The sequence below is a fragment of the Cyanistes caeruleus genome, chromosome 1 (assembly GCF_971803275.1).
Source record: "Cyanistes caeruleus chromosome 1, bCyaCae1.hap1.1, whole genome shotgun sequence".
Lineage (NCBI taxonomy): Eukaryota > Metazoa > Chordata > Aves > Passeriformes > Paridae > Cyanistes > Cyanistes caeruleus.
Genome location: NC_141701.1, coordinates 5762395 through 5777207, shown reverse-complemented (window position 1 = coordinate 5777207; position 14813 = coordinate 5762395). Strand labels below are relative to the sequence as shown.

At 39.0% G+C, this 14813-nt stretch overlaps 1 long non-coding RNA gene across 2 annotated transcripts in view; it reads left to right on the top strand.

Moving 5' to 3' along the window:
* LOC111925233 (uncharacterized) overlaps window positions 1-10278 on the top strand; it is a 40503-nt gene extending 30225 nt beyond the window's left edge. For both annotated transcript variants that reach the window (XR_015283471.1, XR_015283459.1), the window contains exons 4-6: window positions 6458-6682; window positions 8494-8584; window positions 8726-10278. This is a non-coding gene — a long non-coding RNA (uncharacterized LOC111925233). The remainder of the gene's footprint in view (window positions 1-6457; window positions 6683-8493; window positions 8585-8725) is intronic.
* The last annotated feature ends 4535 nt before the right edge of the window (window positions 10279-14813 follow it).

Here is a 14813-nt window from a genome sequence, read left to right as displayed (position 1 = left end):
GAAAAATAGTTCTATTGTACCAATGCCAAGGTGGTCTTCACAATCAGACTGAAATCCCTTCAAGAAGGAGAAATAAATGTTTTCCCTAACAATTGCTTTGAATACACCATGGATGGAACATCCCTAAACAGTGTACACTGCTCTCCTGTCCAGCAGTGGAAACAAGATGAACACCAAGCAACATCTAGAAACATTGTGCACTGTGCCTGACAGTTTTAAGGTCATGTAGAGACAGTGACTCATTAGAAACTCACCTATTAGTCCTCTTTAATGCTGTTTTTCAGCAAGTGCAAAGTCATTTAAACTGAGGGGGAAATAATCTCATTAGTGACAAGCAAATCAGGACAAGTGACATATCCTTGGCCTTTTGTCCTTGTAAGCAGAGGTGCTCCAAAAGTTTCCAACTGTTTTCAAAATATTTGTGAACAAGTAACCATTCCAGAGTCTATTTTTGAAGTCTTTGGCTGTGTCCTGATTTCAGTGCCTTTGAGGCTAATAGTGTGTTATGAAATGAAGGTTGTTGTCAAGTTTGGGGAACTTACAGATGACAGTCTTTCCAGTTAGTAAGGGATATCAACAAGTTCCTTTCCAAACAGCATATTTTATTCTCTTTGGTTTCTGAATAGTTATAAAAGGCAGGAAGGAATTTTGTAGAATGAGAAAGTTATTTCTTTAAAATATTACTGGGTAGCTGATGTGCAAATTATTAATATAAAAAATTACAGTAATAGGCATGTAAGTCCTTTCAACTAGGATATGAGTTATTATCAGAGAGTAGGACAGAATTACAGAAAACTTCCCGTCATCAAAAAGAAGCTATTATAGGTAAAACGATATAGAATATTGTTTGGAATTACATTAAATTATACTGAAATCTTTAAATCACTTTCCTTTTACATTAAATTTATATCTTACATATTCCAAGATGTAATTTTTGAAAGTACAGCTTTTTAGAAAAGAAGATATTGCAAACTGAACAAGACTGAATTTTAAAAGGTGTGATATGTGCACATATTTAATTTTAACTGGTGGCAGCTGTTTCAGGAAGTGAAAGGGTGATCAGGCCTGTAATGGAAATAAAACAGTCATGAAATGCACCTCAGTGCCATGGCAGGGAGAGGAACAAAGCAAAAGACTCTGAGTCGGATGAGCCTCAAGTGGCCCCTGCTGTAAACAGATTTAACGAAGCTGTATGAAATGGGGAGCTATTCACTCCTCTCACCAAAGCAAGAATGAAGTGAACCAAAAGTTCAGTGTTTAAGTTTATAGAATTTTTCAGGGTACCCATTGTGCTGGCCTGCATCTAATCACTATTTTTTATTAGGACATTAACCTGCAGTTTCTGCCTTATTCATACATGAGTTGTTTCAGGGGTCAGGAAGGACCTGGTGTGAGCAAACCATGGGAAACCTCTTCCTTCCACGAAGAGGCAGTGCCTGAAGGGCACCATGTAACCATCCTTTTAACACTTCCTCTGACTCCAATGTGCAAAGCAAAGTTAGCAAAGCTCCAGGTGAGAATCCAGTGTGAAGCTTTCCTACACAACAGACAGTACAGGTTAGACATAGGAGTTAAGGTAGGCACCAGAACTGAAGACACGGGTAGCTTTTGTGTGGACCTGGATTCTGTTTCATTTGGGCCCTAACTGAAACATTAATTACTGTTCATTAAATGTCTTTGAACTGATATTTGTCAAACATTCCAATTCCCTGAGTTTTACACTTGTCATTGTTCAAAAATGTTGATTTCTTTTTCGACTAGTTGCCACAGAGAAAGATAAATGACTAGCCCTGGAGAAGGATCCCATGGAACACTGCATGCTGGGACTTTCACAGCAAGTTTCTGCTCCAGGGATCATGGCAGACACAGTGAGCTGTAGTTATTGATGGTGTGTCTCTGCCTCCCCTTATGTGTTCCCTCTACAGAGTTATCGACAGATATTTGGCACTCTCCATCCCACAACCTCCTTGCTCTGTACCGACAGAAAGGGCTTTCCACCCCCACAGAGATGATTGTCATGCTTGGCACCTGCTCCACACTGCCATGAACCAACCAGATTTATTCATTTTGAAATCTAATTAAATCTCTTACTGCCTTATTGGATGAGTCATTTCATTTTTTAGAGACTTGTCCTAAGTTTCCTGCAGGTCTTTCTAATCCAGAGAGAAAAATAAACCAACAAACAAAAAAGCACAGAAACCAAAGTACTGGCACTGAAGTTTTGGGCTCAGTATGAGGAAGTGTCTTGCAGTCTGACCTTGGGAACATGGTAAGAAATCTGCCATTCTCTCAGCCTCATCCCAGGATCCAGCAGTGAAGGTGATGCCAAATTCCTTTTTCATGACATTGAAGGTATGACTTAAAATCTGTCAAATTCATACCTGTTCAATTCATTCATGTTGAACTTTACTTTTCATGCTTTGGGATTGGGCCCAAAGGCATAATGGAACAAATAGATGAAGACCAACCAAGAAAAAAATCCCAAAGACAGTAACACAGTTCCAGTATAATTCCCACTGAAGTCTTGAGTCTGTTGGGGTTGATCTTTTGGGATTTTTTTAGGTTTATTTGGTTTTTTTTTATATCCTGAGTTAGAAGGCACCCACAAGATTCGTTGAGTCCAGCTCCTTGCCCTGCACAGTATCATTCCAAAGAATCCCACCCTGTGCCTGAGAGCACTGTCCAAACACTTCTGAGCTCTTTCAGGATGCTGTCACCACTTCCCTGGGAAGTCTGTTCCAGTGCCCATCCACCCTCTGGGTGAGAAATCTCTTCCTAATAACCAACCTAAACCTTCCTTGATGCTGCTTCTTGCCATTCCTTCATGTCCTGTCACTGGTCACCAGAGAGAAGAGGTCAGTGCTGCCCCTCTGCTTCCCTCGTGAGGAAGTTGTACCCACAATGAGATCTTCCCTCAGTCTTCTCTTTTTCCAGACTGAACAGACCAAGTCACCTCAAGTGCTCCTCTTTTGGATTCTTTATTCTTCACCACAGTGCTGCTATGAGAAAAATATGGAATCAGACATCTGGGAACAGCCCACCTTTGACAAGCCCACCTTGCCTTGTAATTGCACATAGATGGGTTTTTTGGAAATTGCCAATCATATTGACCTAGTTTCAAACGTGCACAAAAAAACAATGCACAGGCTAATTCCATATAATCCATATCATTCCCACAGAATTTGCATTGTCTACTCACGCTGTGTAATATTTTAGTCCTGGAGGGTCTTTTCATATATTTTTAAGTCTAGAATGATGCATCTTCCTCAGAATTTACGATCATATTGAGCTTTTTTTGGGGATTTGTTGTTGCTGTTTTGGTTTGGTTTGTTTTTTTATTTCGTTGCACCTCTCCATGTCATGTCATAAAGACCTTCCCTGTAACTGTGTATTTCCATCTCAATCATTTCTTTTTAGAATTTCAAATCAATCATCCACTTGCCTCAGCAGTTTTCACTCAGAGCCTTTCCTCCTCACCACCACTGTTCCCTCTGGAATACGGTAGCTCTTCCATGACAGAAACCAAATACAGCAGTGAAATAAAGATTTTCTCCCAGGAGAGGAGACTTTTACAGTGGTGCATCCTCTGCTTCTCATTTCCAGGCCACATTGTGGTCTGAGAAACACATGTTAGGCCTCAGCCCTGAGAAACAGCACCTGGGCCCAGCTCTTCCCAAGCCTTTCAGAAACACCCAGAGCACATCAGAAAGCTGCTGTCTAACCAGCATTGTTTTCCTTATGAACAGCCTTGGAAAATATTTTTCTTGCCTGAAGGGTATAACATTTCTGTTCTCACCCCTTCAAAGAACGTGCCAAGCCAAACTGTGGCCAGGATGGAACGTTGTTATGGGTAAAGCCCAGTCTTTTGCTACCCTATGAAGAGTGGTCCAAAAAGAGACCCTTTGAGCTCTCCTGGGCTGTGACCAGCAACCTCCCTCTGAGTGAGGTCTCAGAGCCACTGAACTCTCAAGTTTTCTATACTTGGGGTTGTCTGAAAAATGATGAGTCCTGAGCCGATACCTCACTCCTCAAGTCTGGCCTTTGCCTATGAGGAGATGCAAAATATCCAAATTATTTCACTGACCTCCAAGGGGAATTTCTCACAGATAACTTGCTTGCACTGACTCTTTATGTCTGTGTGCATAAACTTGTGCATATGTTATAGCAAATCTGGGAGAAATTCTGCTTTCTTAGTTGTTCTAGTACCTTGGATATTGAAGTTAGGCCAGTAAGAAAGCTTGTGACTTATGACTTAACCTTACTTAAATGCTTCTAGGTTGTTCTTTTGCTAAACTGTGAAGTTCAACCTAAGTTAAAAAGTTAAGTGCTGCTAAGTGTTGTTCTTCTGATAAGTACTAGGTTTGACTTCGAAGTCATAAGTTATGTTAAGTGCTGTTGAGTGTTATTAATTTGTTAAATTGTTAAGTTATAAGTTAGGTATAAGTTAAGTGTTTCTGTGTTGAATTGTTAGGCTTAAGGTATAAGTTAAAGTACTGTTAAGTTTGTCGTGGGCACCTAAACACACACACACAGATTTATGTATATACACACACCCCTAGACAGCTCTCAGTTAATTTCTGTTTTGATTGCTTGGATTTTATGTGGTTTTGTTGTTGTGTGTTTTTCTTTACTGTGGCTTAAGTGTCCTGTAAGTTGTAGAGTGAATTGTGTCAATGAAATTCGTTGTGCTGTCGTTTAATACTAAATCTGGTTTCTGCTCGTACCCCTGCCAGTGATTTTTTAAGTGATCTCAAACACTCATTTGTAACACTCCCATTCCATACAGACCTCCACAGGTCCCCTGTGACCTCTCACCTCAAATCTTGGCTACAAATACTTTCCACCATTACTCTAAATTTCCCTATTTTTTACCTTTTTCTTTTTCAATACCAGGTGTCTTCCCTTAAAGCAGTAATGCATTATGGAATATCATTTGTATAAAAGCCGAAAGTTTCTTTAAAGTTATGCCCAATTTTTGCTTTTTTGAGGACTGGGATGTTTTATGCCCAGAAGCTCATTATTTGAGGATGAATGTAGTTTAAAAGAGATAAAGAGAGCCAGGCACACAGCCAGTTTTAGCCTACTTTTGAGAGCAGACACCAGTACTTAATGCTACGGTTTTGCACTAAATATGAACAGAATCAGACTTTTTAACCTAGCAACTTTCAATGAGATATATTTGCAACCAAATAAAAAATACTTTCTGCACCTAATATCTCAGATAGAAATAATCTACTTCATCAAATTTTGAATAATTTGCCTGGGCAGAGCGTATTCAAATCATTTGATAGTAAGTAATACAACAAAAAGTAGTTTCTAAGATGTGGGTGAAAGTTAGGCCATTTGTATAGAGGGTTTATATTTGGTTGAGCTGATGGGCAACAGTGGGAGTTTTGATCAACAAAACCAGAATCATTGGCAGAGGGAGAGTGGTTGTGGGGGTGAGAAAGAGATGGAGTCCAGCAATGGGGGACCTGTAGGGAAGCAAAAAGTTTTTCAGAGCTTTGAAGAAAATGACAAGAAGGTTTAACATGCTGGAGTGCTGGTTCAGGAGCTGACAGCCATCCTCTGTTGAACAGGGTTGTATTGTACTTTCTCTTCATTTTCAGCAACAATTGTCACAGTTCATCCCTACCACTGCAGTGCTATAAAAAGTTAAATATTGTTATCTAAACACAGAGGGAGGGAGGGAAGTAAGACAAGTTTAGAAATCCACTGTTATAAAACCAGAAGGAACAGTGCTGGAGACAGAGACTGAAGAGATTGTTCCCAGCTGTACAAAAGGCTCCACCTGTGTCATCCCATCCCACTTGAATTCTTTCTCCCCAGTTTAAACAGAGACATTGTAGGGCTATATATAACCCCAGAGCCTGCATGAAAGGTTCATTTTGGTAGTGTTGCACCATCATCCTCATGGCTGTTTAGCAGCACAGGGTATCATTCAAATATAACACAGGAAAGGAGATGATCTGAGGATAATGCATGAAATAAATAATACAATTGCAAAGCTGTTGGGACTTAATTATGGGATGCAAGCAACCACTGCATCTGCACCACAGCCACCTGGGAACACAGTGAAATTAATTATTTTCCATGTGCACGTCATATTGATGACTCTTTTCTATTGACACTCTTGATACTGGCAGCAAATTAGATTTTTCCCCATTCTAGTACATACTAACTGAAAGGTAATTTCAAGTCTGCATAGTCACAGACTAAACTACAATCTGGCAGCTTTGAACAAAAGAAGGAGAGAAGAACAAAGCTTTTGGCTTTCTTTTAAATGCTACTGGTTTCCTTGTGCAATAGACTGTTAAATCCTATTAGTAAAGTTTCCTCAGGAGTAGCTACAATAATTGAGGAGTGTGGCACTCTCAATTGCCGTGATGCTTAAATATCCAAACATTTTGTTTGAGGACAATATTTTAACTTTTTTGGTTTTTTTTAATAAAATCAGTGGGAAGATAAACTCTACCACCCTTGGGGCCTCTGAAGCCACCAAGTCAGACCAATCCCTTTGGCAGAGTTTGGATGCTCTTGTGGTCACCGAGCCTGATCCAGACATCAGAGATGTCAATGGGCAGTGTCACCTGACAGGCTTTCAACAAAGCTTCTCCACATCTGAGTTCCCTTGTTATTTAACCTGCTGGGAGATGGCAAGTCCCTGGCAGAGGAACACCAGGTAAAGAGAGACTCTCTCTGCACAAAGAGTTATGTTTCTTGTGTTGGTATGTGAGCAAAGAAAATCCCTTCTCACTGGTGATTGCTTTTGTAGAATTGACATATGCTTGTGTTTTGGAGGTCCTTTTAGTTGTAAACAATGAATCACACAAGGAAACTCTTTATTCAGCTCTTAACTTGTTTCAACCATGACCTGAATTCTTCTGTTTTAGTACAAAAGAATTCAACATTTTTTAATGGAGTGGCTTGGCTTTAGCTCCATCTCTATAGAGAAAAAAAAAAAAAAAAAAAAAAAAAAGCAAACCAAAAGTGATCCATTTAAAGATTTCTTCAGCACCAGAAAAGATATGGCTCTAAACTAGGTTTTCATGTGTTCAACCTGATGTCAACTCCCCACTTGTGAATTCCATTTCTCTAAGAAATGGAGATATTCATAGGGATTAAATAAGAGATGGTACATAAAAATCACTTTAGACATAAAACCCCACTTCAACATCATAATGACATTAATAACTACTCATTGAACTGGAGATATGGAAGCAGCTCTTAATTTTCCTGAACCTAAAAGTCTTCCTTGTATAAAAATGAACACAGAGGAAAAGCAACAAGAAATTGAGCATGATTATTTTCCAGTAGCTATTCATTCAAAAAAGCATAACATCTAATGATATTGTCTTGGAAGAGCTAAACTAAATTGCTTGAAAAGATGAAGTACTGCTTAGCGAGTCAAGAGTTTTTTGGTGGTCTATCATTCTGTACTAGTTTAGCTCAACCTTCCTTAGTTTAGAGAGCTGCCAAAACTCAGTTTGGCAATGATGTTACTATGTTTGATGAGTTCTTCTTTTTCCTTAGGCCTTTTGATTTTCTGTAACTCACTGATCATTTCAGCCAATGTGGCAAGCTGAAAGATTAAGTATCTTCCAGAAATGGATATGAAAGGAAAAAAAAAAATCAAATACTGATTACTTGCAAATATAAAATGAAAAGTAGTCAGGCAAGGGCATGAGGAAAAAGAGAGAGCAACTGTTCTGTTGTATTAGAAGAAACCTGTATAATTTACCTAATCTGTATTTCATGGAAATAGAATGGTTTGGATTGGAAGGGACCTTTAAAATGATCTCATTCCAACCACCCTGGCATGAGCAGGGACATTTTTCATTAGATCAAGATGCTCAGAGCCCCATTCAATCTGGCCTTGACCACTTGAGGGATGGGACATCCAAAACTTCTCTGGGCAACCTGTCCCAGGGCCTCATCCACCTGATGGTAACAAAGTCTGTCAAATATCACCTCATTCAATATATTTAAAACATCATAGAACCCTGTGGTATAATCTGAGTTGGAAATGAGCAACAATAATCATAAAGCACAATTTCTGGCACCACACAGGAATCCCACCATGTGCCTGAGAGCATTGTCCAAACGTTCTTCGAGCTCTTTCAGGCTTGGTGCTGTGACCATTCCCTGAGGAGCCTGTTCAGGGGCCAGCCATCCTCTGAGTGAAGAACCTTTCTTTAATACTCAACCTAAACCTCTCCTGACACAACTGCAGGACAACGAGTGTCTGCCCCTCTGCAAAGTTATATTTAGCTTCTGTAGTGTATAGTTATAATCAAAATAATTGCTTGCAGACATTGTTTTCCTATGCATGCTCTCATAAGTCTGTTTCTTAGTCAATGTTCTTTTCAGTATTTTTTCAGGCACTTTTCAGTTTTTTATAGACACCATTAGTGTGTTTGAACCTCACTGCACATTCCGAGTTTTCTTCACAAAGTTTATTACAGTTAGCTGAAATTAGTAAATTTTGTTTAGTCTTCCAGAAGATCCATCTAGCTGGATATTGATACCCAAACTACACCAGCACCTCTGAAGGCAGGCATGTGCAGGAAAGACCCATCAAAAGGCAAGTGAATATGTAATATCTCCCTTATATATTATTTTTATGAATGATAGAAAGTGCTCAAGAGGCAAGGTTTGAACTTGAGCAGAATCCCAAGCACAAAATGTGTTTCTAAAGATACACGTGTCTTCTTTTCCTCCAAAGACAAAGAAGATCAAGACCTCAATCAATGAAAGCAATTTGGAATACTACAGCCTTGCTGAGGGTTTTTATCACAGCTGGGAGAGCTGAGCAAGTGTGCTGAACTGAGTGAATCTCTTCAAGGTGAATAAATATATGCACAGTCATAGAAGGACACCTTCATTTCCTCCATTGTTACTGTGTAAATTATGAATCTATCAGTACACATATCCTCAAATTTTACTGTAACAGCTGCCTGGGTTTGATGGTTTGCAAGAACCAAGCTAGCCAGAGAAAGTTTTCCAAAGAGATCTGCAAAAATAGAAATGGGGATGAATTCCTCAACCCATATTGGATCAAGAGATGTCAGAGGTCTGCTCCTCAGCTGGGAGTGTAGGCTGGGCCCAAAGAGATATTATTAGCCAGGGCATGGGACAGCTGAATCCCTCTGAATGTTGTGACAGTCCCTTGGTTTAAACAGGCATTATTCAAATGTGTCTTTGTAAAGTCTTCAGCATAGCCTGGAGATGTTGCTCTTTTTTTTTTTTTTAATGCCTCAGTTAAGTTTTGATACTAGAAGACAGTAATAGTGAAAAAGAAAAATATCTGTGTTTTAACCTGTCTGACAGCCCTCTGCCTTATTAGAGCCCTCAGGAATTTCTGATCATTGCAACAGATCATAGTCAGGTGATTTTTTAACACTGGTAAATGCTCATCAAAGCCATGCTTCAGACACTGAATGTCTTGTAAATTAAGGCAGATATGAAACATGTTCTCTAGAGCTCATAGGTTAGGACTTTATTTTAAAAGTACTATATGCTTCATTGCAGCCCTTCAATAACACACACACACAAATAAATCAGTCTAATCAATCCCTAATGTGCTGGAATGATGCCAGTGATTAATCTGTTTAACTACTGGGACTGAAAGAGCAGTTGGGAAAATGCATCCCTTTTCACCTGAAATAGCAGTGTTGTATCTTAAGTTCACAAGGCTGTAACGGCTCCGTAAATATTATTGTGTAATTTAGTCATGACAGCTGTAATTCCAGTCTCTGTACCTGACCTCTTCCATAGCATGGGATGATTCATTGTGCTTAAGTCCTTTTATACTTTTATCTGGAAAAAGATAAAAGCAAAAGGAGACAAGAGAAGAAGAGGCAGCTGTGACTGTTAAACCTGGTGAAGAAAAGGATTCCTATTCATTTATATAAATACCTGAAGGAAGGGTGTTAAAAAGGATTTAACCAGGCTCTTTTCAATGGTACCCAGTGTCAGACCCAGGGACAATGGGCACAAATTGAAACACAGGAGGTTCTCTCTGAATGTAAGAATACAAGGTTCTTACTGTGAGGGTGACCAAGCACTGGCACAAGATGCCCAGGCATCTCCATCCTTGGAGATGTTCAAAAGTTGATTGGACATTTGCCATTCTGGGCAAGATCTTGGGAGACCTGTGTGAGCTATGGAGTTGGGACACATGATAGTCAAAGGCCCCTTCCCACATCAGTGATTCTGTGAGAAAAGAGAAAGGAGAAAATAAAAGAGAGAGGGAGGGAAGGAGAAGGAGAAGGAGAAGGAGAAGGAGAAGGAGAAGGAGAAGGAGAAGGAGAAGGAGAAGGAGAAGGAGAAGGAGAAGGAGAAGGAGAAGGAGAAGGAGAAGGAGAAAGAAGGAGAAGGAGAAGGAGAAGGAGAAGGAGAAGGAGAAGGAGAAGGAGAAGAGAAGGAGAAGGAGAAGGAGAAGGAGAAGGAGAAGGAGAAGGAGAAGGAGAAGGAGAAGGAGAAGGAGAAGGAGAAGGAGAAGGAGAAGGAGAAGGAGAAGCTAGTTTATAAAGACGCAATCAAGGGCAAATGCTCAGTTGGTCTAAATCAATCAGAGGAACTTGTCTAATAGTGCCTATTCATTTTCTCTTCAGCAAACACATTCCCTGTCACATCATGTTGGAGCTCCCACACAGTTCCACATTTCTCTATTCTGATCAAGGATGTATCTCTCTGCTTATACAAGCACTGACTGTCTTCAAGATACTAAGCAACCAAAGAGAAAACAAATGATTAAATGGATCTGCTGAAGTAAAAAAAGAAATATTACATTTAGGAGCATCTGACCCTCCATCTCCTAGCAGTTAGAACACACAAACTATTAAAAACTCGGGCTAGTGCCTAGACCAGCTGATTTCTGTTCCCCATGTTCTCTCAGAAATTAAAGTGTACATCCTGCAAACTAGACATTCATCACCTACCATTTAAAACCTTATTACTTTATTCTGATTTATACTTGATCAATAAAATAAAAGTGCATTAACAATGAAAAAACACATAAATGTCTATTCATTTCCTATTAACCCACAGCTGTAAGAAGCTACATCAAACTGCAGCCTATTCCTAATGAACAAAGCATTAGGAGTAAAAGAGAAATAGAACAGAACACCTGATCATTAAACCATGATGATTACAAACTCTTAATGCCATAATGACTTATTTCCTTGGCATTAAAGAGTGATACATATGTTCTATTCATCTATCCAAAGATATTATACTTAAAAACTATGAATGGTCAAGTTATTCATATACGTAGAAGCATTATTGGTTTGGGTGGATTTTTGGAATGTGAGGTATGAAATTAAAACATTTTCAATCTGTTAGTTCATTTTTTTTGCCTCCAGCCTTCTTAATAGAGATGTTTAGCCAAGCAATGTTCTATTTATTTTCAAACATATTTTAGAATACAGAAAAAAATTCCAGTGAACTAGAATAAAATTCTTATGACCCAATATTTTAAAAGAAAAATGTGAGTAAGAGTAATTACAGCACTACATTTTTGTCTGACATCTAGCCTGGAGTTGGGAGGGAAATAGCCTGAACGATATATGAATTGATTAATAAGGAATTTAAATGGCAATATGTAAATCAGAGTTCCATCATAGAATCATAGTGTAATCTGAGTTGGAAGGGACCTACGAGGGTCATCAAGTCTAGCCCCTGGTCCTGCACAGAACAGCCCCAAGAGTCACACCATGTGCCTCAGAGAGTTTTCCAAACTCTCCTTGAACTCTGTCAAACTTGGTGCTGTGACCACTGCCCTAAGAGCCCGTTCCAGTGCCCTGGGGGATGAACCTTTTTCTAAGTGTGATAATAGATCTTTTAAAAGAATATAGTGCATTTTTTTTCTTGAGACAGCAGGCTTGGATGAAAGACAATAATGTCAAAACAGTGGAAATCACTATGGTATTTGACTTTACACCAGAAACAACTTGTACAAGAACTAGGAGGATATGAAACGAATATGTAGATGTTGAACTTTTTACAACCCGTTGACTGATAGTTTTTGACATGAAATTGCAAACAGAGTGTATATTTAGTTTGGTTTCTAAGCAGAAAATACTGAAAAGAGAGGTTACTGAGACACACAAAAAGTTTGCTTTTATCAACTGTCAAGCTATTTATGACAGAATAAAGAATAATGTATTGGCCCCTTTCCTCTTGGAAGTTAATGACTTTGGAAAAAAATCACGACTTTTGAGTGTAACATAGTCAGAAATTATGATATGACTACTGGATACATAAATTTGAGGATTTTTGAGCGCATGAAGAGAAAATACACTGGCTCTCAACTTTATAAAGTATCACAGCTGTAGGATGGCTCCTTCTAGTTCAAGTCTCTACTCATCCATTTCAGGATGGTTATCAAAATATTAGAAGGGTCACATGGGTAACTTACACTGCCCACCAGTTATCACATAAATCACATGCAGATCTGAAAAGTGAATTAAAGATTCCTCTATCTTTCAGGTAATCACACAGAAACATCTAACTGAGACTAAAAAACTCAGGCAAGAAATAAGTCATAAACTGTCAACAGGCAAGATACTTAACCATCAGAGCAACTTATCAACAGTTGTGATGGATTTTCTATCCCTGGAAAATTTTAAATAAATATTGTATGTTTTTCTGAAAGCTCCATCATAATTCAAGGAGAGTTAATGGTCTTGAAAAAGGAATCACTTAATGCATGTCATATAGCTTGCTTTATACATTTTACACTGGATAATTACTTTAGTTTCTTCTGGCTTTAAAAGCTACTACCATAGGAAAAGAGCAAGATATTCAAGAGTTGTAACTAGGATTTGAGGGCTAGAATTTAGCATTTTTCTATTTAATACTTGAGTGTATGACTTGGGTGTCCATGATTAGACAGTGACTTGTGAATTCTGTCATAGTTACTGTTTCCATTATGTTTATATAGGGAAATCTATCACTGTTCAAGCTTATTTTACATTAGTAACCTGAATTTTTTTGAAGACTGGAAACTAGAATTCTTAGTTTCACAAAGAATCTTGCCTATAATGTGAAGTCATGATCCTTCAGCTTCTTGTTGAAAGTTCTGAGAATGGTCGAGGGAAAGCTTAACCATCTGTTCAAGCTTTCTCTGTTACAGATATTGACATTTGCGAAAGGCAGCTCTGCTTTTCCAAAACAGCTCCCTGCTGTCCGGTCATTACCGCTCCAAGCCAACTAAACCTTGTGAAACCCGGCTGCTTAACTCATCCTTACCATAGAATTTGGATCTCTTTCCCAAGCAGCCACTTCTGGTTTCCACAAATATCCTCTGAGGCCATGAGGAAAAGGTAATTGTATATTCTCTGCTACAAATACCCAGCTGTTTATCCAAAATCATTTCACACAGCTTCTGCCTGCTTATCTTTACTATTGGAATGGTAAGGTCTTGGCTGTAAGGACAAATTAATCAATCAGCCAGTGAAGGATATCTTACTGTGAGGACCCTGATTTAATTCATAGACTCATAGACTTTAATTCATTGTTTAAACTGGAGGGGACATTAAAGATGATCTCATTCTAAGCCCTCTACCATGAGCAGGGACACCTTCCACTAGACCAGGTTGCTTTAAGCTTCATCCATCCTGGCCTTGAACTCTTCCAGGGATGGGGCATCCACATCTTTGGGCAGCCTGTGCCAGCACCTCACCACCCTCACAGGGAAGAATTTCTTCTTTATATCCAATCTAAGTCTATCCTCTTCCAGTTTAAAGCCATTCTCTTTTGTCCTATCATTATATTCCCATGACAAAGTCTCTCCAGAAATCTTTTGGCCCCCCTTACTTACTGTCAGGCTGCAAAAAGGTCTCCTTGGAGCCTTGTTTTCTCCAGACTGAATAACCCCAGCTCTCTCAGCCTGTCTTTTCAGAAGTTCTCCAGCCCCCTGATAATTTCATGGCCTCCTCTGGACTCACTCCAGGTCAATGCCATTCCTATGCTGAGGACCCAGGTGGAGTCTCACCAGGACAGAATATTAGGGGAGAATCACTTCCCACAACCTGCTGGTCACCCTTCTTTTGCTGTAGCCCAGGATTCAGCCCAGGATTGCTTTCTGGGCTGCAAGTGCACATTGCTGTTTTGTTGTGTTGCCAAGCATCAGGAACTTAACAAAGATCTTGGGAAGTTCACAGAACTCACACTGTGAGAAATAATGCAGAGCACATTAACATTTTTTTTCTGTCATATATTCATTTAAATCAAATAAATCTTCTCTAGAGCCTAATTTTGACTCTGTCAGAGGTCTTTTATTACGTTATTATGATCATATGTAGCGCCATGAAGTCAGTGATGTAAATCCATACAAAATGTATATTAGTTAATGGTTTTCTGTGTATTGAAAACTCAATCAGAGGTTTACAGTGCCTCAACATTTAAACTTATCTCAAAGCATCCTTCCCACAAGCAGTTTCATGATGACCAGTTTAGTCAAACTTTGCTGTACATCTCCTCTGCAGTGCCTAACGTATTCTAAAAAGCCAAGAATATGGCAAACAGGAATTATTAAATACCACCAGCCTAGGTGCAAAAAAAGCTTTATAGAGATTAATAAAACTACAAGGGTAATAAAGCAAAACCTTTCAACTCATGGGAAAATAATAATCCCTTTTATAACATTTCTGATATTTAGGGTTATTGAAGTTGGAATTACTTTGTCTTAGTTATTGATTTCCAAGCCTTCATGATTACTGTTCTTTAAACATTGCAGAGTCATAGTGTGCTTTGCTGCAGACTCTAAACCAACAAGCAGATGAAAGGCCACTGGAGTCCCAAAACCA